Genomic DNA, 25,241 nt, shown 5'->3' with positions numbered 1-25,241 from the left:
CTTGATGAATTTCAGCTAATCTCTGCAGAACTCCTCCTCCTGAGCTCTGATACCACTTGTAGGATCGTTGATCTGACCCGAATGAATCGTTCAGAGGAGTTATACTCTGTTTCAGGTGCGGAAAACAAGAAACAAAGCTAGAAATAGCTGATTCTTCACTTAAACTACTGATTGTATTGATTGGAAGCTCAATTACATTCAGTCTTCACACCGGCAGCACTTCGGTATGGAATTCGTACAACTCAACTGCTGATTTTGCTCAAGAACACATATATATAGTGCTGTGATTTCGCCCCAAGAGACACATAACCACAGGAGCGAAATCCCGTCTTGGAGTTTCGGGCGAAATCACCTACCTAAGACCTAGGAGCGAAATCAGCCACTAAAACACATACAACTTCCTATTTTCTTGTAAATCGTGCCCTAATCTATACAATGCAAACTAAGACTCGATACAAGACGAAGTCGACAGATGTATGCATCAACACAAAATGATTTCTTATGATTTTTAAGCTTATGTTCATGTTTCATGTTCTTGATTCTTAGTGTTCACCATGATTAACAACATGTATCTTCTTTTTACCACTTAAACAAGATGTAAAAATGGATGGAAATGATGCTACTACTAGCTCAAGGCTAGGGATGATCACAAGTTGAAGAAGAGGTGGATAAAAGCACAAGAGAGAGGTCCTTCAACTTACACAAGCTCCAAGATTCTTTATACACCTTCTTACACATTTGTATATATGTAGAATGGATGGAAGGTGATTGAAGATGATGGATGTATGGTGGGATGTTCTTGGCCGTAAGTAAGAGGGAGAGGAAGAGGGTGATATGTGTTGGTGAATTATGATGGAATGAAATAGATGATACTAGTGGGTTTTATAAATAAACTTCCATTACTTATGTTAACCATTGTGTTTTATGCTTCTAAAGAACCAACAAGATCCAATAAAGAATTGAAATAAAATCCCTTGGTGGGTCCCTTGTTGGGGCCGTAGGTGGGGGGGGGGGTCTAGAGTTAGGATGTAATGGATAGTTAGGTTAGTTAGTTAGAAATCAAGTGTTTAGTTAAGTGTTTTAGTTATTAAATGTTTACATAGGGTGTTATGATGTTCGGGGACCATAACTAGCTTGGCAATGTTAAAACAATGCTTCTAGTGAAAATTTGGTGTTTCGGATAGTGTCCGGTTATTTGGTTGGTTATCGGTTCGTTAAGGTGCTAAACTACGCAGATTAGTGTGCTTTATGTTATCTTTTGTGACAGTTTCGAATCCTGATACTTAGGAAAGCATTCAGGACCATTTAACCATATTTCTTTCTGAATGATATTAAGTTGTTTAAATGCTGAATTTTGCTGAATTCTGCAGTTTATGTAAGTTTTAGGCACTTTCCGGCACTTGAACTATCTCTAGGAAGGCAGTTTTGTGATGCTTACTTTCCTACACACTATACTAGTGTAACTTTTGGTTTTTGGCCCATTCTGTACCTCAATACCATATCTGTCTATGTTCTGAACTTTGTCAGCATTTTTCTGATTTGTCTGATAACTGTGATGCCGGTGTTTCTTGCATCACTTGAATCAACAAAGTTTGCATGTAGTAATGATATGTCATTTGCAATATATGATGCACATGTATGTATATAGCAATAATCAGAAAGCAATTCAAGTTATTAATTGTAATTCAGCACCGTCATTAAGCACTAATCATTGTTTAATAATTGTACGAATGCATGCAAATTTGACACTTGTCACATTCTCCCCCTGTCAAGAAACTTTAGTCCTCGAAATTTGATCTACATTAACTCCTTCGGGTTACCTTATGCGTGTATGGATATGAATAATACCAAAGTGGTTAATCATTAAACAGAAACAAGATTAATTCGAATCAGGTGAATTCAGGGACATATTGCCACAATAGGAACCCAATGATTAAAAGGTATGTGTTTCAGAATTTGATGTCGAAGTACAGACATATTAACTATTGCGACTTAGTTACCATGGGATTCAACAAAAGAGGGGTTCTGATCAATAGAACTCTGAACGATCGCTCACAATATGCAAATGAGTTTTCAGAAACAATAGCATCAGCTAGATGAACTTAGAATCAGCAAGCTCAAATGTAATAATGACATGAAAATGATCTGTCAAATTCTGAACAAATAAATGAATAAAATTAGTGTGTTGACATTATTGAATCGTGAGGATACACCGAAAAGAAATACAATCAAATCTGGGGTATCATTATCTAAATTCGTAGTTGCATTAGGAATGATTAAATGACAAGTCAACAAAAGTATGTGTAGTTTCATGCGAAACGGTTGGCCATGATTATCACAAGATACAAGTTTATACCGACACCACAAGGTGTCGTAATGACATAATTCAATAATAGTGGTGACCGAACAAGTTCACCGTGTTTGAAATCAAATGAAAGTGTAATGAGGCAAGCCTGTAGATTCGATTCAATTGAATATGGAACATCAAAGACCTATTGTTTCTGATCGAAGATGGAAAAGCAATAAACACTGCAAGGCATTTTATCGATATTGGAAGAACCGGTAGGAGGTACACTGGGATATAAAATGAATTTATGTACCATTGTCTTAACACACGATTGTGTTAGGACTGCTTTAATCATGATAAAATAGAGCGGATTTAGAGCAAGTCAATAAATAAACAATTAAATCCGTGTACGAGATGCGTAAATGAGATCAGCGCAAGCTTCAAATTAACAAGACACCACCACAAGGTGTTGGAACCAACAGACGACTTAATGGAGCCGTAGCCCAAACAAGTCTACTACGACTCGGAACAAAGAAATACTTGCAAAAATGAATTTGAATATGATGCTGTCAATACATCACATGGTGTCTTGAATTGAATATGCGAAATGGACAAGTTCAAGCAATTGAACTTGGTCTCAGCGCAATCCGACAATAAACGTATGTATTGACAAGGGAACTTCGGCATGGTTACAAGGACAAACCATGTATGTAACTGAAAAGAAAAGAAATTTCAAGAAGTTTTTGTTAACTCAATATCAAGGAGTTATTACTTACAATAATGCGGATTATCCGAGTCACAAGGCAAAAAGTAGATATAGCAAAATAATACTTGTAATTTTTTATGAAAACGATCATTAGAAGTTAAGCCACATGCGTAACAAACGACGCATGTGTATCCTATGAAATGTTCAAGAAACGAAGCAAATGAGTGTTTGCTCTAATGAAGAAAATTGTAGTGATGCAACTACCATTAAGAGGAGTAGAAATGCAAAAAATCTACTCACTAGAAGCAAAAGTGGGAATTTCAGCAAAAGAAATTTGAGTACTTTATCTATTCGGTTAACTGAAATAGCATGCATGGCAAAATAGTGGTGTTTGCCCGAGTTAATAGATATGGTTCTTGCGTGGTGACCTTTAATGAATTCTGACATAAGTTCCTGAAGGTCCTAAGTGCATGTTTCCTAAACCCTCAAAGTTTTGTATTCTCTGTGTAACTATTTTGTGTATCGTGTATAAAACGCAGTATTAGCGTATGTTTAAAACAACTTGTTGACTCACTGTACTTTGGTATACTTTCTTCCTAAATCCGCAGCTGGCGATAACCTAATCGAAGATCAATCTAGGAATAGTAACTTGAACCCTAAAGTTAGTCGAATAAATCATCAATCCTCGGCAAGGGATATCGATTCTTGATGGTTAACTTGTTTAGCTCCCGGTAGTTAATGCACATTCGAAAACTACCGTCCTTCCTTTTTGATGAACAGAACTGGAGCTCCCCAAGGCGAGAAGCTTGGTCTTATAAACCCTTTGTCCAGTAGCTCCTGATGATGCGCCGACAACTCTTGCATCTCTGAAGGCGCAAGTCGAATAGAAATAAGTTTTGGAGGGTTTGGTGTGGCGAAATCAAGTTTATTCGCTTACAGGGACTAATTTTGACAAACTGTGAAAGTATGCCGATTTTTACTGTAACGAACATTCCGGAACATGACCATAAGTTAAACATACCCTAAATATCCTTTACATAGCTTAGAAATAGGCTTTGAGGGGTTCGGTGTGCTAAAATAAACTTTTTGGTCATTCAGGGACTAAAAGCGTCAAAAAGTGCATAAGTTTGCATTTTCGCGCATATCTTACATTCTGAAAACATCCGGACATACAAAAATTTACGTAATCATTAAAATACTTTATTTTAGTGATTGGCATGATAAAATTCCATTCGTCGCGTAATTTGGATCATTTTTTGCATTCGTTTTCGTCGTAATTAACCGAACAACGCAACCGTACGACCAAAAAAACCGACATCCGAGATATTTTTGAGCATGTTTCATGTTCCCTATACTTTAACTTCATTTTAGAGCCTTGAAATAGGATTAACGGGGCTTAAACATGTCAAAAATGCATCAAAAAGCATGTTTTGCACATTCAGGGACCAAAATTGAAAAATCTAAATTCCAGCTTGTTACAGCTGTTCCTCTCATTTTCACATGGTTTTAATGAAACTATGGGCTCCCATGGTTTCACAAAACCATGGGCACATTTGTACGGATGAGATCGAAGCTCGTTTTACGATGAACGATCTTAACGGTTGTGCAAAAACTATATATACCCACCATGTTTTCATTCATTCCTCACATTTGAATCTGATTCAAGCTCTCTAAGTGGAAGTATATGCTTCCTAACTGAGAGAGAATTGGATCAAATCTTGCGGGGACCTTCTGTAAGTATTCTTTGGTGCTTTTCTTTTGTTTTAACGTTAAAGTCAAACTGCGTTTGACTTTCTGCTTTGACCAGTCAATGGTCAACGCGAAGTTCGGTTGAACTTCATAATGTGAGCGTAATCATGATGGTTATAGTCCCTAGTGATTATACCTTCTGATTACCACGTTAACTAGGCTCAGTGACGAGTCGTAGTTTCGGCCAAAATGCGTTTTCTCGCGTAAATTGTAACCAAACTACTCTAGGGTATCAAAACCGTTTGTTTTGATACCAAACCTGTTTTCTAACTTAACTAAACATGTTCTAGCATGTTTAGCTCGTCACTTTTAGATTTAGGCTTGTTTAGGGTCGTAAAGGTAAGCGATCTAATCAATCGCTTATACTTTCGAACCCGACCCATTTGGTCGATCATTAGGGTCCGACCAAACATTTTAGGTGACCATTGTTGTATAGGGAATAACCTTCCGAGGTTATTCCTTATGGTCACTTTGTTTAAGTAGTTGTATGATTGGTAGTTTATATGCCTTAGGTAAATTACCAAAATACCTTTTTTTACGCATAAATTCATTTTAAGCATATGTAACCTAAATTTTGACATCTAAACTGATTATGCAACTATATTAGTCGTCATGTTCTCCGATAGGTCCGTTTATTTATGTAGTTATCTATATAGGGTGCTGTTTGATTCCGTGATCCCTCTAGCTTGGCTTGGTTGTTGTTCAAGACTCCTAAGCACCCTCAAGTGATTACATAGTCCCCTCTTTTACTGTTTTTCAAACATTTTGGGGTGAAACACATGTGCCTACTTGTTACTTTCATGCTTTTCATGTTTTCATATCATATACTTGCTATGTTCACTAGTACACTATTAGTACATGATTTCGTTATGTTTTTGCTATGTGTGTCCTTTGTTGCATACTTAGTACATTTGATTTACATTACATTTCATGCTATGTATGTCCATTTAGTGCATACCTAGTGCATTGTTTTACATCACATGCTATGTATGTTCATGATACTTAGTACATTTGATTTACATTACCTTTTCATGCTATGTATGTTCATCATACTAGTACATTGTTTTACATCACATCACATGCTATGTATGTTCATTTAGTTCACACTTTGTACATTCACATCACATCACATGCTTACATTTTGGTATGACATTTGGTTTGTTTAAATGGGACAATATACATTCATTAACATTGATCACGCCGTTCGTTAGTAGGTAGTGGTACCATAGGAATTGACAACTCCCGTTCCTGACATCCTAGGTATGTTTCCATAGAAGGAATGACCAAATTCGATATACATTTACACAGATAGACCTTTAAATTCATTTAGGGGTTTATCGCCACAGTCGCAAGGCTTGAATGTATGCATTTTCACAACACCGCATAGATGTTTGTATCAGTATAGCATGCATTTCCACAAAACATAACTTTGATTTAAACCAAGTTTTACTTCAATACTTTGTTTTGTGCATTTTCACCTATGGTTTAGTTGTTGCATTTCGCTAGCCATACGTATCATTTTGGTTACACATTACATGATTTACATTTGACACATAAAGATTTTTGACATTGGTTATACATTACATGATTTACATTTTGACATAAACATTTGACATATTATCCAATACATTTGGCAATTGGTTTAAACATAGACATTTTACATTGGTGGTTTGTTTGGGTAAAGTGATTTAAGTAACGACGCGTTTGTAATATGATACAAGCATGGTGGATACGCCGCTGGTACTTCCTATATATACGTGTTTGTATGATATTACATATCGCAGTTGTGACATCTGTGCTTGTAATCATTGTAAAGAGTTCAGTTATCAATGAAATAAAGTTATTTGATCCCTATGTTTGTTTGTTTATGTTTGATGTTTTTCATGTTTTGACTTTTATTCGATTTCAAACTCTATATCGTTTTCTGGAGAATTATACGCAAACTAGTGCGTAAACGTAATCAGTTAAACACGACAAATACTCCGGAACATCAATTTATTCTTAGCATACCTTAAATAACCTTTACATAACTTAGAAATAAGTTTTGAAAGCTTTGGTATGGCAAAATCTAGTCTATTCGCTTACAGGGACTAAAATTGACAAACTGCAAAAGTATGCCGATTTGAACAGTAACGAACATTCCGGAACATGATCATAAGTTAAACACACCCTAAATATCCTTTACATAGCTTAGAAATGGGCTTTGAGGGGTTCGGTGTGCTAAAATAAACTTTTGGGTCATTCAGGGACTAAAAGCGTCAAAAAGTGCATAAGTTTGCATTTTCGCGCATAACTTACATTCTGAATACATCCGGACATCCAAAAATTTATGTAATCATTAAAATATTATGTTTTGATGATTGGCTTGTTAAAAATCCATTCGTCGCGCAATTTGGACCGTTTTTGCATCCGTTACGACTTTCGTCGTAATTAACCGAACAACGCAATCGTACGGCCAAAGGAACCGACATCCGGCATATTTTTCAGCATGTTTTATGTTCCCTATACTTTAACATCCTTGTAGAGCTTTGAAATGGGTTTGGCGGGTGTTAGAAGTGCCAAAACACGACCATACGCGCACAGGGACCAAAGCTGCCAAAACTGAAATATTGCTGGTCTGCAGGGTCCTTACGGACCGTATGGACATGCTTACGGTCCGTAAGCAACCCCCAGAACAGCAGAAAGTGTTTTCCAGCTAGATCCAGCTTTTACCCACTTGTGCACATGGTTTTGGGGTTCCTATGGGCTGGTTTGTGTGCCCATCAAGGTACCAAATCAGGATTTGACAAATGTACGGCCTAGATCGTGCCCTCTTCTCCAAGAAACGATCCTAACGGTAGTGCTTCACCTATATATACCCCCACTCTTTTCACTCATTTCCCACACTTGAATTCTGAGTTTGTTCTCTAAGTTGGGGTGTTTTAGCACTTCATACCTAAGAATACTCGGAAGTTCAATCTTGCGGGGACCTTCTGTAAGTATTCTTTCGCGTTTTTCGTTCGTTTTAGCGTTAAAGTCAAACTGCGTTTGACTTTCTACATTGACCAGTTTATGGTCAATGCGAAGTTCGTTTGAACTTCATGACGTGAGCGTAATCACGATGGTTATAGTCCCTGGCGACTATACCTACTGATTACCACGTTATCTAGGCTCAGTGACGAGTCGTAGTTTCGGCCAAAATGCGTTTTCTCACGTATTTCGTAACCAAACTACTCTAGGGTATTAAAACCATTTGTTTTAATACCAAACCTGTTTTCTAACTTTACTAAACATGTTCTAGCATGTTTAGCTCGTCGCTTTTAGATTTGTGCATGTTTAGGGTCGTAAAGGTAAGCGATCTAATGAATCGCTTATGCTTACGAACCCGACCCATTTGGTCGATCTTTTGGATCCAACCAAACATTTTAGGTGACCATAATTGTATAGGGAATAACCTTCCGAGGATATACCTTATGGTCACGACGTTTAAGTAGTTGTATGATAAGTAGTTTCTATGCCTTAGGTAAATTACCAAAATACCCTTTTTCCGCCGAAATTCATTTTAAGCCTATGTAACATAAATTTTGACATCTAAACTGATTTAGCAACAATATTAAGCATGTTAAGGCATAACTTACTTGTCATAGGACTAGTTAGGCTTTCCGAACGCGTTTTACGCAAACGACGCGTTAAAGTAGCGTAAGCTACCTAAACGGGTCGTAACGGGTCAAAAGCACTTAGGATAAGTTTCGTTTTAGTATGTAGGCTTTGTCAAACCATATTACATAAGTTCCCATACTTATTTGGTTTACGAACCCTCGTACTACCCGATCCTCCGATAGGTCCGTTTATTAATGTAGATACCTATATAGGTGCCGTTTGATTCCGTGATCTTCTAGCATTGCTTGGTGGTTATCCTACGACTTCTAAGCAGTCTCAAGTGAGTACATAGTCCCCTCTTTTACTGTTTTCCAAACATTTTGGGGTGAAACACATGTGCCTACTTGTTACTTTCGTGCTTTCTTGTTTTCACAACTTATACTTGCTACGTTCATTAGTACACTATTAGTACATGATTTCATTATGTTTTGCTATGTATGTTTACTTAACATGCTAGCACATTGATTTACATTACGTTGCTTTGCTACATATGTTTACTTGGCATATTAGCACATTGTTTTACATTACGTTTTCTGCTATGTATGTTGACTGAGCATGCTAGCACATTGTTTTACATTACGTTTTCTGCTATGTATGTTGACTGAGCATGCTAGCACATTGTTTTACATTACGTTTTCTGCTATGTATGTTGACTGAGCATGCTAGCACATTGTTTTACATGACTTTTCTGCTTTGTATGTTTACTTAGCATACTTAGTACATTGTTTTCACATATCTTGTGTACATTTGGTATGACATTTGGTTTGCATAAACGGTTCTTTACTACATTCATTAACATTAGCTACGCCGCTCGGTAGTAAGTAATGGTACCATAGGACTTGACAAATCCCGTTCCTGACACCCTAGGTTTGTTTGGGTGAAAGGAATGACTGAATCCGTGAACATTTTACTTTGATAACCTTTACTCTAAGGTTATCCTGCTGTCTCAAGGCTTGAATGTAATGCGTTAACTTACCACATAAATGTTTGTATCAATAAAACAAGCTTTTACTTGGCAAAACATAACTTTTTGATTTATTCAAAATACTTTGTTTTGTTCCTTTTTACTTATGGTTAAGTATTCTCATTTTGTTACTTACCATACATAACTTTTGTTTACACTTAACTACATGACTACATTTTGGGTTTTAAACATTGACAATGGTTTAGACAAGAACATTTTGTTGGACTCTGTATGCCCAAGACACATATTAAATTGATGTGGCTAGTACGTTATGATCCAAGTCGGGTCATACCCAATAACAAGCTAGACAAACACCTACAATATTTATTTATGATATGATCAAACAAATAAATATTAACACTTACAATATTTAGAAATCGGTTTTCTAAATAATTGCACTTGACAAACTAATAAATTATATGGATAATTTATTTTTGAGAGAATATTTTATTTTGTTATTTAATAGGTTAAATAACAATTAAAATGTTGCATGTTGTTTATAAAATGTTATATTAAGTTTTTATAAAAGTTATAAAACTTAAATAGAAGACATGGAGACAAGTTAAAAAATTTTGATTGGGTGAAATGAGAGGTGGCTTGGGCCGCCCCCTATGGCTCTTCCCAAGGTTCCAAGTCCAATCAAATTTCATGCAATTCTTTGAGTAATGATGATAAATGATTTTGGTGATTTTTAAAAGTAACTAACTCATTCTTTTAAAGTGATCACAACATTTTTTTTCAAGTAAGAGACTTGCACAATTTCTCTCAAAAATTTTCGGCCATAGAAGGGTTCCAAGGAGCTCTTTCGGTTTCGTTTCAAGTGATTAAATCCTAGCAATCTCAAGGTGTTTTGTTGGAGGCTTGGGGGTATACTAGCTTGAGGCTTTCTCGTTTGGAAGCTACCATTCAAGATTCATCATCATCTTCCATCTCCTTGCTCCAAAGAAAGGTTAAATTCTCAAACACCCTATGGTTGTATTTTGATAGCATGCATGTCATATATGGATCCAATTATTGGGTTTTGCATTTAAAATGGTTTTCAATCTTGCAAAGTAACATGTTTTAAATCCTTATTCCGCTGCGTTTTAATTTTATTCGGATAAAATTACTTTGATAAACATGCGAAAAACCCAACAATGGCATCAGAGCCGCTTATATGAGTGCTTGCTTCATCGGATTTAAAATTTCGGGTTTTCGGGTTTATAGAAACCCTATGGCCGAAATTTTATCCATGGTTTTCCCTTTTTTTTTTCAAGATTTATTTCCTACATGCATAAAGGAATCTTGAAAAATTATGTCATATGGATGATTTGTTTTGTTTGGACAAAAACCCACATTTTTCGGTTTTTCATTCTTGGCCGAAAAATATAGGTTGTAAAAGGAAACCATTTTGCTCTTGAAATTTATATATATTCGGATATATATTTTGGTGTTCATAACCTAGCCATGACCTTGTACGAATATGTTTGTGTTTGTGATTTTAGTTAATTATTCAATGGGTTGTAATAATTATTATTTTTGTCTTCCATTTGTAAAAATATGTAATTTATTTATTTTCATTTGGTATGTAAGTAAATAGATTAGATGCATTTTATTTTACTAGAAAAATGTATTAGGATACTTTTATGTAAAAGAAGATGCACACAAAAATGCGGTTTTGGTTTTGCCAATTTCGGGCATAAAGGACTTCATAGTTCTTAACGGGATTTTAGCCCGATAACCAAAACACATTTTGAAGTCCAAAGGAGTTTGGAGCTGAATATTAAAGACATTTGGAAGTTCAAAGAATGTGAAGAAATCACAACACAAGATGAAGACTTGAAGCATTTGGATGCGGGATCAAGTGGGAGTTCACCTACACCCCTCTTGTGTCTATCTTCACCCTTTAGGAAGGACCTTTTGACACACTTGTTTCGGCCAACAAGTGTGGTCAAAATAGTTGGCTATGGTTATGCACCTATTAATATGTGTGTTGTGCTTGTGTGGTTGCTTATTTTATTGTTTGGATGATATTTGGATATGCATGCTAAACAACAAATAATCCGGAACAAGCTTAAAATTGGTTCTTTAAAATCATTAAAAGAGGTTAATAAAAGGTTATTAAAAATTAATGATTTTTAAATGGGTTTTGTTAAAAGAACCTTGAAAATTGGTTTTCACTAAAGTACCATTGATTTGAATGCATGCAAATATATGGTACATAAAATTTTTCTAAACCAGAATTTTGAAAAAAAATAAAAATCCCTTTTATAAAACAAGTCAAACACCATCCTTTTATACAACACTCGAATTACTTGGGAACTCTTTGTGGGATAAAGGTCACCTAACCACATTTGAGGAAACTTGTATATTTGAGGTGGGTTCACCATGTTTGTGGGATAAAGGTCACCTAACCACTTATGTGTGTAAACTCACATGTGTGTATAAGTTGGACGACTTGATTTGGAAACCATGAACTTAGGGTCACCGAAGCATGGGGAACAAAGGTGTTGATGGGATTAAACATGCCAACTAAACATAAAGATGTTTAACCGATCCCATACAGCTAGAAGTTGCAAAGGGTTGCAATCGTCAAACGTTGACTACCTTGTTAATTTAAATAATGGGATAAAGGTCACCTAACCAATATTTAAATGTAACGTTGGATTCTAGATTTTAATTATTAATTGTCTATGAGACATTAAAAGGGTATTAATGATTAAAATTTTAATAATATCGAAAATACGAAAATTGAACTTTGTTAAATTTTGTAGATGGCCGCTAACAATGCAAACTCGATTACCCAAACCGTCCGTAACCTATCACTAAGAACCATCCTTGAAAAGGATCGTCTCAACCATAACAACTTCATGGATTGGTTTCGAAACTTGAGAATTGTTCTCAAGCAAGAAAAGATATCCTATGTGTTGGACGATCCTATTCCCGACCAACCTGACGAGGAAGATGTAGAAGCCTACAATGATTGGGTTAAGTATACCGAGGACTCCATGCAAGCCTCATGCCTCATGTTGGGAACAATGATTCCCGAGATTCAAAAGGACTTTGAACATCATGGAGCATACGACATGATTACCCAATTGAAGGAAATGTTCCTACAACAAGCAAGGGTAGAACGCTTCGAAACGGTTCGAGCGCTTCATGCATGTCGAATGGAGGAAACCCAATCGGTCTCATCTTACGTCCTTAAGATGAAAAGCCACATTGATCGCCTCGAGAGGCTCAATTGTCCCGTCTCTAAAGAGTTGGCTACGGATTTGATCCTCAACTCCTTAACAAAGAAATTTGAGAGCTTTGTTATGAACTGTAACATGAACGGATGGGACAAGAGCATTGGTGAGCTTCATGCAATGCTCAAAACGGCCGAAGCGGGAATGGGTAAAAAGGCTTTACCCGTTCTAACGATCAATGAGGGAGGCAAGAAAGGGCATCACCCCGACACCAAAGCAAATGTTGCCAAGGGAAAGGGACACATCAAAGGGAAGGGAAAAAGAAAGGCAAAAGTAGAACCACCAAAACCAAAAGAGAAGAAGGCAAAAGTTGCCACAAGCGATCCATGCTTTGAGTGTGGAGAGATAGGACATTGGAAAAGAAATTGTCCAACCTATCTCAAAGAGTTGAAAAACAAGAGGGATGCGGGGCAAACCTCAGGTACAATCTTTATGATACATATTGATCTAAATGTTATTTCTTCTAACACATGGGTATTAGATACCGGATGTGGAACTCATATCTGCAATTCGTTGCATGGGTTCAAAAGAAATAAGCATTACAAGAAGGGAGACACTAGTCTCTTCATGGGCAATGGAGCGAAGGTTCAAGTTGAAGCCCAAGGAGACTATGTTTTAAAACTTCCAAGTGGTTTGGAAATATGTTTGAAAAATGTTTTGTATGCTCCTAGTTTGACTAGGAACACTATTTCTGTTTCCCTTTTAAAACAATATGGATTTGATTTGAAGTTTGTGAACAATGAAATTTATGCTTTGATGAATGACATGTTCTACTTTAAAGCTACGCCTTCAAATGGTATTTATGAATTGGTTCATGATAATACATCATTTGATAATTCGATGTACCAAGCAAACACCAAGAAACTCAAAATGGATTTGAGTGAGACCTATCTTTGGCATTGTCGTCTTGGTCATATAAACAGAAATCGCATGCAAACACTTCAAAAGAATGGTCTTTTGGAAACAAATGAAATTGGTTCATTTGATACATGTGAATCTTGTTTACAAGGAAAAATGACCAAGAAACCCTTTAGTGGCACAAACCAAAGGGCAAAAGATTTATTAGGCATCATACATTCAGATGTATGTGGTCCTTTTAAGCCAATGACTAGGAATGGTGAAAGATACTTCGTAACTTTTAGCGACGACTTTAGTCGTTATGGTTATGTGTACTTGCTAAGTCACAAAGATGAAGTTTTTGAAACGTTCAAAATCTTCCAAAACGTAGTAGAGAATCAACTCACCAAGACAATCAAAGTTCTTCGTTCCGATAGAGGAGGTGAATACCTTAGTGATGCTTTTCAAGATCATCTTAGGAGTTGTGGGATCATCTCACAACTTACTCCACCTGGAACACCACAACATAATGGTGTGTCTGAGAGGAGGAATCGAACTTTATTGGATATGGTTCGATCTATGATGGTTAGAAGCACATTGCCTCTATCATTTTGGGGTTACGCTTTGCTCTCCGCGGCTCGTATATTAAATATGGCCCCAACCAAGAAAGTGGATAAGACACCTTTTGAAATATGGCATGGAACAGTTCCATCTTTATCATATTTAAGGGTATGGGGTTGTGATGCTTATGTGAAGCAATACACCCCAAACAAGTTAGAAGTACGATCCATTAAGTGTATCTTCGTAGGATATCCTAAAGATGATATAGGATATTATTTCTACAATCCAATAGAGCAAAAGGTATTTGTTGGTTGGAAGGGTAAGTTCTTGGAGGATAAGTTCCTTATGGAAGGAACTAATAGAACAGTGGAACTTGATGAGGATCAAGAACCACAACCCGATACACGTTTGGTTGATACTAGCACTCAACAAGAGGTTGTTGAAAATGATCAAATGGTTGATCAACATACACAAAACGTTCGCAGATCTGGTAGAATTAGTAATCCACCTGAAAGATATGGATTTTTCATGGATGGATGCTATGTGGTAGATTCAGATGAACCAACCACATACCATGATGCAATATCAAAATCTGATTGCGACAAATGGCTTGAAGCCATGAACGTAGAGATGCAATCCATGTATGACAACCAAGTTTGGGAATTGGTTGTGCCACCTCTTAACTCCAAAGTAGTTGGAAGTAAGTGGGTTTTCAAGAAGAAAACAGATATGCATGGCAACTTGGATACTTATAAAGCGAGACTTGTAGCAAAAGGTTTCACTCAAACTCAAGGGTTTGATTATGATGAGACCTTCTCGCCAGTGGCAATGCTAAAGTCGATTAGGATATTATTTTCCATAGCTGCATATTATGACTATGAGATTTGGCAAATGGATGTCAAAACGGCTTTCCTCAATGGATATCTGGATGAAGATGTCTATATGGTTCAGCCTGAAGGTTTTGTCGATCCAAAACATCCTAACAAAGTGTGCAAGTTAAAGAAATCAATCTATGGATTGAAACAAGCATCGAGAAGTTGGAATCACCGTTTTGATAAAGAGATTAGGAATTTTGGGTTCATCAAGAACGACGATGAAGCTTGTGTGTATAAGAAAGCTAGTGGGAGCACCGTCACTTTCTTAGTATTGTATGTCGATGACATTCTACTATTTGGAAATGACATTCCAACCATGGAAGGTGTAAAAGCATGGCTTGGAAGATGTTTTTCCATTAAAGATCTTGGAGAAGCTGCCTATATTTTGGGAATAAAGATCTATAGGGATAGATCAAGGCGCTTGATAGGTTTAAACCAAAGTGCATACATTGACAAAAGTCTTGAAAAGGTTCAAGATGGAGAACTCTAAGAAAGGTTTGGTACCTATTCAAAAGGGGACAATATTGAATGTAACTCAATGTCCAAGCTCAAAGGATGAGCAAGAAAGAATGAAAGGAATCCCATATGCGTCTGCTATTGGATCCATAATGTATGCAATGATATGTACTAGACCGGACGTATCATGCGCTTTAAGCATGACAAGCAGATACCAGCAAAATCCAGGTAACAGTCATTGGATGGCTGTTAAGAGCATATTGAAATACCTTAGGAGGACTAAGGACATGTTTCTAATATATGGATCTGGTGAAGAGGAACTCGTTGTAAAAGGTTACACAGATGCGAGTTTCCAAACTGATCGAGATGGTTCTCGATCACAATCTGGGTATGTCTTCATTTTGAATGGAGTTGCAGTCTCTTGGAAGAGCTCGAAGCAGGATGTTGTAGCATTGTCCACTACAGAATCAGAATACATCGCCGCCTCACTGGCAGCACAAGAAGCTGCGTGGTTAAAGAAGTTCATTGCCGACCTAGGGGTAGTCCCTACCATTCAAGACCCCCTAGAGATCTTTTGTGATAACGAGGGTGCGATTGCTCAAATCAAGGAACCTCGTGCACATCAAAAGACAAGGCACATTGAGCGGAGATTCAACTACATAAGGGATGAAGTTGAAAAGGGAAAGATATGTATTCGCAAAGTTCACACCGATCAAAACATTGCGGATCCACTCACGAAGCTCCTTGAACGGCCAAAACATGAGGGTCATACTTGTGCCGTAGGACTTCGATATTCTAGTGATTGGATTTGATCTATTTTGTATTTGGATATTGGAACAATTGTTATTTTAACTCTTTTATGGTATTTTGAGTTATGTTCCATTTTAGCATGTTTAAATCCGTGAATAAATTAATTACTCTAAATGTCCGTAGTCGATCATACTTGTGGGAACAAATATGAATGTAAGACTATTATGAACTTGGATATTTGTGGGATACAAATATTGGACTGACCCGCTCTCAAATGTTACTGCATGGAATCATTTGTGATTGATCATAAGTAAATTTGTGCAAAGGCGAATATCATAGTATCCTCTGACCTGAGATACATATTGGGTCTTGATATTCACTAAATATTGTACCTTGACTTAGTTCTTCGCTGTCTGTAATAAGACAGTACACAAGGCTAAGCTCAGGTGTGGTACGAGGTGATTGTGAGAGACGTATGTAGTCAAGAAGGGATTTGTTCCTCTTATTCGTTGAGAGTAAGATGTCTAAGGCCTGTTAAAGTTAAATCAACAGAGAATGATCACACTGTGTCTCTGGATTTAACATGACATCTGTAACGAAAGGATAAATGATAGATTCACCTAAATCATATTCAAGTAAGGGACTTGAAGGGGATGATGTTATTGAATGGCACTTCGTCATACGTATTAGGGGTAGTGAACCGTTGTTAGGCGTTATTTACTACTTGCATCAATCTTCTATGTATCTTGTGCAAGTGGGAGATTGTTGGACTCTGTATGCCCAAGACACATATTAAATTGATGTGGCTAGTACGTTATGATCCAAGTCGGGTCATACCCAATAACAAGCTAGACAAACACCTACAATATTTATTTATGATATGATCAAACAAATAAATATTAACACTTACAATATTTAGAAATCGGTTTTCTAAATAATTGCACTTGACAAACTAATAAATTATATGGATAATTTATTTTTGAGAGAATATTTTATTTTGTTATTTAATAGGTTAAATAACAATTAAAATGTTGCATGTTGTTTATAAAATGTTATATTAAGTTTTTATAAAAGTTATAAAACTTAAATAGAAGACATGGAGACAAGTTAAAAAATTTTGATTGGGTGAAATGAGAGGTGGCTTGGGCCGCCCCCTATGGCTCTTCCCAAGGTTCCAAGGCCAATCAAATTTCATGCAATTCTTTGAGTAATGATGATAAATGATTTTGGTGATTTTTAAAAGTAACTAACTCATTCTTTTAAAGTGATCACAACATTTTTTTTCAAGTAAGAGACTTGCACAATTTCTCTCAAAAATTTTCGGCCATAGAAGGGTTCCAAGGAGCTCTTTCGGTTTCGTTTCAAGTGATTAAATCCTAGCAATCTCAAGGTGTTTTGTTGGAGGCTTGGGGGTATACTAGCTTGAGGCTTTCTCGTTTGGAAGCTACCATTCAAGATTCATCATCATCTTCCATCTCCTTGCTCCAAAGAAAGGTTGAATTCTCAAACACCCTATGGTTGTATTTTGATAGCATGCATGTCATATATGGATCCGATTATTGGCTTTTGCATTTAAAATGGTTTTAAATCTTGCAAAGTAACATGTTTTAAATCCTTATTCCGCTGCGTTTTAATTTTATTCGGATAAAATTACTTTGATAAACATGCGAAAAACCCAACACATATGATGATTGGTTTGAACATGAACTATATGCTTTGGTGGTTTGTTTAAGTGACTTAAGTAACGATATGTGTGTAGTATGCTACAAGCATGGTGGATACGCCGCTGGTACTTCCTATATATAAGTGCTTGTATTATATTACATGACATACCGTTATTTAAATCATTCAATTTTGGACTTATACATTTTTGCAAATAACATATTTTTCACAAGACTTTGTTTTACAAAATAATTTATTACATACAACTTATTTTTTTACTTGGTTATTCTTTTAATCATACATCATTCTTTTATACATACATATTAACTGATCTGTTATCACTTTTCAAACATTTTATAAGCAAACACTTAAACTAGATTCATGACAAGTTTTCATTAAACATTTTCTTAAACCTAAGTCATGAATCCTATTTTCATAAAACCTATGTTACTCACAGGCATTTTTATGCTGACGTACCTATTTTCACATGTGTTTCAGGAGCTAATGCATAGGATGATCGTGACACGCTAGGGTGGACTTGGGCCTTAGTGACATAAAACAGAGCTAGACTTAGTTAGTTACGTTATGTACTCCTTAATTTTGTGGTTTTAAGAAAATGTAACATTTGGTTCTTGTTTCGAACGATGTATTTCACCCTTGGGTGATGAATAAAATATTATTTTAATTACCTTGGTTGTGGAACAATAATTCTGTTACAACACTCCCCGACGTTTCCGCCACGATTTGATGTTTTATGTGGTTGGGGTGTGACAGCAGCGTTGTTTAAATCATTTCAGTTTAGACATATAACATATTTTTCACAACACATTGTTTTACAAACAACTTATTTTATACAAACTCATTTTTACTTGGTTATTCATTTAACTTACATTACTCTTTTACATATCATCTACCTTATTATCGCTTTTCAAACATTTTATAAAAGCAAACACTTAAACTGGATTCATGACAAGTTTTCATTGAACATTTTGTTAAACCTAAGTCATGAATCCTATTTTCACAAAACCTATGTACTCACCGGCATTTTATGCTGATGATTTTCACATGTGTTTCAGGTACAATAGTTGATGATATATGATGATGATATTGATGTATGCTCACATAGGATTGGACGAGGCCTTAGTGACAATAAAAGATGCAAGACTAGTTAAATTTTTTTTACTTCTTTGTTTGTTAAGACATTGTAACTCTTTTAATCAATAAAACAAAATTTCAATTTTTCCATGTGTTATGAAACAATGATTCTGTTACAACACTCCCCGACGATTCCTCCACGTTTTGTTGTTTTATGTGGTCAGGGTCTGATAGAAGAGTTGGTATCAGAGCTCATGGTTATAGGGAATTAGGTTATTAGTAATGCTTTGACCTAGTCTATAACCTTCCTAGGACCCTAACACAAGATCCTTGTGTTTAGATCATAAAACAAAACCGTCACCTATCCTTAGGCGACAACCACAACAAGAACATAAATTTCAAAACCGCTTTGAAAACTAATCATATGTTCTAGGATGATTGATTACTAGGTTTTGAACCCTCTAAGTTTTCAAATCTCGTCAAAGTTTGGGTCTTATAATGTGAACACGTGCAAACTGGAAGGGTGAATGCCTGTACTCTGAGTTTTCTGTCTAAGGCTAGAGTGTTCGTATAAATCCGCAGTATCGGACCAGTCACTCTTACCTGGGAACTCTTGGGGTGAGTGTTCACTTATAGGCGAGCAAGTCTTCAGTGATACATTAATATGACCCGTTTACTTTGATTAGTCACCGTCTCATTTGTTTGCCTTAGGTAACAAACAAATGATCGCAATTTTTATGCATTGCCATTCTATTTTGTTTATCCGATAATATTTCACTAGTTTCCTCCTGTGACTTTCACTTCCTCCAGAATGTCTCTTCATCACAGCAACACTCAAATGTCTGAGCAAGCTGCCAAATTTGCCCAGCAAATAGGCGAAATAATCCTGAAGTTTGTGGATTTAGGTATCGCCGTGTCTCGTCTCAATAATAGAGCCACTCAAGAAGCATCAAGAGAAGCAGAAGCCAAGCCTTCGAAAAGGTCAAAGAAGCGTAAAGCATCAAAGAATTCTCCAGTCATTGCACCAAGTTAGACCGGACCTAGCCAGGTGGCGGCACCACCAGCTAAGAAGCGATACAAGGGAACGGCACCGTTATGCAACAAATGTAACAGGCATCACCAAGCTCACTTGTAGTGTCATGTGTGTCTATCATGTGGGCGAATTAGTACCTGGCAAGTACTTGTCGAATCAACCCAAGCCAAGGTGGTCCAGGCCAACCACAAGCCAACCCTATCCAAGCTCGTTTTCCACGTGGATCATGCTACAACTGTGGCGAGACGAGCCATTTCAGGAACAAATGCCCGAAGATTGTCAATGCAAATCCAACCCTTGGATGAGCATTTGGTCGAGCAAAAGATATTGCTGTCTTATGCCTTTGTTTCTTTTTTTTTCTTGTATTGTGAAACAATCTGTTTTGTTCATAAATAAAAGTCGTTGTTCGCAATTCTGATATACAAATGTAGTTACATGTGTGTATGGCATTTCCCTATGATACCTACATCAAGGAACTATGCTCTTTACAAACTACTCTAGTGATTCTCCCTTTCAAGTGATCGCTCATGATTTCCTCGAAAATTTTAAGTACTCGTTTCATTCTAGGAGACGAAGTACAAGAAATAAAGCGAAATTATGAGTAATCGTGCTTTTTGCACATCTGTGCCTTTGAATCCTTGGTTAGATAACTAAGGGTATTTTCAAATCTCATACCCATTACGTTCTGATTTTCCAACATGCATAACATAAGTTTTCAAAACAACCTCCATGATTTCAAAAACATTTTATATAGTCGAAAACATTTTTAATATATTGTATTTACTTAATATATCAAATGCATGATTTCAAAAACATTGTCTATATATTCAAAAACAACCTTCATGATTTCAAAATGTTATTAGTACAGTATAATTACTTATATCAAGTGCATGATTTCAAAACAATCATTCATGTTTTCAAAAACCTTATACATAATTTCAAAAATTCATCTCGCATGATTTTAAAACATTTTTATAAATATACCTACCTAATACACCTACTTTATGATTTCAAAAGTATTATATGTAAGGTTTCCAAAAACATTGAACACATTTTAGAACCCCATGCATAGTTTTCAAAATATTTTCCTCATACATTGACTTAACCTTCAAATTCCGCTTCATATGTCGCCTTGGCATATCTAGCATCTCAATTTCATAAGCATTTTTACTCCATGTTTTGACTTAAGCACATCCAGTGCAAGGTTTCAAAACATCTTCAATTCCCAAAATCCATATGGGATCTTTTTATCTTCACAATTAGTCCTTGTGGATAATTATCATTCAAATCAGAATCCTTAATTGGATTCCTTGTGTACCTTAATTCGAACATTTCGGTTCCTTACAATCGAAATCGAATTTCCTCTTTAAGATCTTTCTATCTTCATAGTTAGATTCTTGATAATGTTTAAAGTACCAAATGAAATCCATTGATTGGATACCTGGTGTGCTTTAAATACATGTGCATAGTTAGCAGAATAGATTAACAAAATGATAACAAATTTAAAATCAAGTTAAACAATTATGTGTTTATGCATTTTATGTTTTTGTGTACCCTGGATATTCATTATCCAGATCCTCGTAGAACCTTTCATATCTTTATATGAGGGTTTCGTAGTAGGATATTCAAAAAGGTACTACCTTAAATCCTTATTGGGCTTCTACGTGATAGTCAAGACCCTTGGATTATATAGTACCATTCCGTGATTCAAAAAGAGACCCTTTGAGTGATCTAGTCAAAGGATTGATTCAGAATCTGGTTAAGAATAACATGTGATGATATAAGCTGAAAAGCCTCCTTGGCGGTCTAGAGATCATTTATTGACTTAATTAAAAAGGACACCAGTATGGTCTAGTCACACTCATCACAGGTTTGTTCATTTGGTTTCCCCTACACATTATAAAATACACTGTGCAAACTATGCAAGGAATTACGTAATTATGGACGCGTACATAATTATGAAATTCAGTGCACAGAAACCCAGTAAAAATTATTATGTGTAAGAACCGATAGTGACGACAATAACAAAATGTGAACAATGTAATGGAGGTACGGTGGACGCACCAATAACACTGTATGTACTTGTATATAAGTGTCCCTCTCGCATTGCAAGCATGATGTTATTCAAAGCTACTAGAAGTTCAGGACTCTAACCAGTGTTGTTTGATCTTTTCAACTCCATGTTTCAAGCTCTCACAAGTTTCCTCAAAATAAATTTCGGGACGAAATTTCCTGAAGTATGGGAGACTGTGACACCTGTGTGACATAGTCTTAACATACCTTAAATAACCTTTAAATAACTTAGAAATAAGTTTTGGAGGGTTTGGTGTGGCGAGATCAAGTTTATTCGCTTACAGGGACTAATTTCGACAAACTGCGAAAGTATGCCGATTTGTACTCTAACGAAGATTCCGAAACATGACCATAAGTTAAACATACCCTAAATATCCTTTACATAGCTTAGAAATAGGCTTTGAGGGGTTTGGTGTGCTAAAATAAACTTTTTGGTCATTCAGGGACTAAAAGCGTCAAAAAGTGCATAAGTTTGCATTTCCGCGCATATCTACGTTCTGAATACATCCGGACATCCAAAAATTTATGTAATCATTAAAATACTTTATTTTAGTGATTGGCATGATAAAATTCCATTCGTCGCGTAATTTGGATCGTTTTTCGCATTCGTTCATGTTTCGTCGTAATTAACCGAACAACGCAACCGTACGACCAAACGAACCAACATCCGAGATATTTTTGAGTATGTTTCATGTTCCCTATACTTTAACATCATTTTAGAGCCTTGAAATGGGATTAACGGGGCTTAAACGTGCCAAAAATGCATCAAAAACCATGTTTTGCACATTCAGGGACCAAAATTGACAATCAGCCATAGTTATCTTAGGAAGGGAACAAAATGAGAAATCTAAATTTCAGCTTGTTACAGATGTTCCCCTCATTTGCACATGGTTTTAATGAAACTATGGGCTCCCATGGTTTTACGATGATGCAAAAACTATAAATACCCACCATGTTTCCATTCATTCCTCACATTTGAATCTGATTCAAGCTCTCTAAGTGGAAGTATATGCTTCCTACCTGAGAGAGAATCGGATCAAATCTTGCGAGGACCTTCTGTAAGTATTCTTTCGTGCTTTTCTTTCGTTTTAACGTTAAAGTCAAACTGCGTTTGACTTTCTGCTTTGACCAGTCAATGGTCAACGCGAAGTTCAGTTGAACTTCATAACGTGAGCATAATCACGATGGTTATAGTCCCTAGTGACTATATCTACTGATTACCACGTTAATTAGGCTCAGTGACGAGTCGTAGTTTCAGCCAAAATGTGTTTTCTCGCGTATTTTGTAACCAAACTACTCTAGGGTATCAAAACCATTTGTTTTGATACCAAACCTGTTTTCTAACTTAACTAAACATGTTCTAGCATGTTTAGCTCGTCACTTTTAGATTTGTGCTTGTTTAGGGTCGTAAAGGTAAGCGATCTAATCAATCGCTTATACTTTCGAACCCGACCCATTTGGTCGATCATTAGGGTCCGACCAAACATTTTAGGTGACCATTGTTGTATAGGGAATAACCTTCCGAGGTTATACCTTATGATCACTTTGTTTAAGTAGTTGTATGATAGGTAGTTTATATGCCTTAGGTAATTACCAAAATACCCTTTTTTACGCATAAATTCATTTTAAGCATATGTAACCTAAATTTTGACATCTAAACTGATTAGGCAACTATATTAGACATGTTAAGGCATATTTTACTTGTTATAGGACTAGTTAAGCGGTCCGAATGCGCTTTACGTGAACGACGCGTTAAAGTAGCATAAGCTACCTAAACGGGTCGTAACCGGTCAAAATCACATAGGATAGTTTTCGTTTTAGTATGTAGGCTTTGTTAAACCATATTACATAAGTTCCCACACTTATTTGGTTTACAAACCCTCGTACTACCCGATCCTCCGATAGGTCCGTTTATTTATGTAGTTATCTATATAGGGTGCTGTTTGATTCCGTGATCCCTCTAGCTTCGCTTGGTTGTTGTTCAAGACTCCTAAGCACCCTCAAGTGAGTACATAGTCCCCTCTTTTACTGTTTTTCAAACATTTTGGGGTGAAACACATGTGCCTACTTGTTACTTTCATGCTTTTCATGTTTTCATATCATATACTTGCTATGTTCACTATTACACTATTAGTACATGATTTCATTATGTTTTTGCTATGTATGTCCTTTGTTGCATACTTAGTACATTTGATTTACATTACATTTCACGCTATGTATGTCCATTTAGTGCATACCTAGTTGTTTTACATCACATGCTATGTATGTTCATCATACTTAGTACATTTGATTTACATTACCTTTTCATGCTATGTATGTTCATCATACTAGTACATTGTTTTACATCACATCACATGCTATGTATGTTCATTTAGTTCATACTTAGTACATTCACATCACATCACATGCTTACATTTTGGTATGACATTTGGTTTGTTTAAATGGGACAATATACATTCATTAACATTGATCACGCCGTTCGTTAGTAGGTAGTGGTACCATAGGAATTGACAACTCCCGTTACTGACATCCTAGGTATGTTTGGATGGAAGGAATGACCGAATTCGATATACATTTACACAGATAGACCTTTAAATTCGCTTAGGGGTATATCGCCACAGTCGCAAGGCTTGAATGAATGCATTTTCACAACACCGCATAGATGTTTGTATCAGTATAGCATGCATTTCCACAAAACATAACTTTGATTTAAACCAAGTTTTACTTCAATACTTTGTTTTGTGCATTTTCACCTATGGTTTAGTTGATGCATTTCGCTAGCCATACATATCATTTTGGTTACACATTACATGATTTACATTTGACACATAAACATTTTTGACATTGGTTATACATTACATGATTTACATTTTGACATAAACATTTGACATATTATTCAATACATTTGGCAATTGGTTTAAACATAGACATTTTACATTGGTGGTTTGTTTGGGTAAAGTGATTTAAGTAACGAGGCGTGTGTAATATGATACAAGCATGGTGGATACGCCGCTGGTACTTCCTATATATAAGTGTTTGTATGATATTACATATCGCAGCGTTGTTTAAATCATTTCAGTTTAGACATATTACATATTTTTCACAAGACATTGTTTTACAAACAACTTATTTTATACAAACTCATTTTTACTTGGTTACTCATTTAACTTACATTACTCTTTTACATATCATCTACCTTATTATCGCTTTTCAAACATTTTATAAAAGCAAACACTTAAACTGGATTCATGACAAGTTTTCATTGAACATTTTCTTAAACCTAAGTCATGAATCCTATTTTCACAAAACCTATGTACTCGCCGGAAT

Source organism: Helianthus annuus, chromosome 14 (genome assembly GCF_002127325.2).
Source record: "Helianthus annuus cultivar XRQ/B chromosome 14, HanXRQr2.0-SUNRISE, whole genome shotgun sequence".
NCBI lineage: Eukaryota > Viridiplantae > Streptophyta > Magnoliopsida > Asterales > Asteraceae > Helianthus > Helianthus annuus.
The sequence above is the reverse complement of the archived record's forward strand: the minus strand, read 5'-3'. Positions refer to the sequence as shown.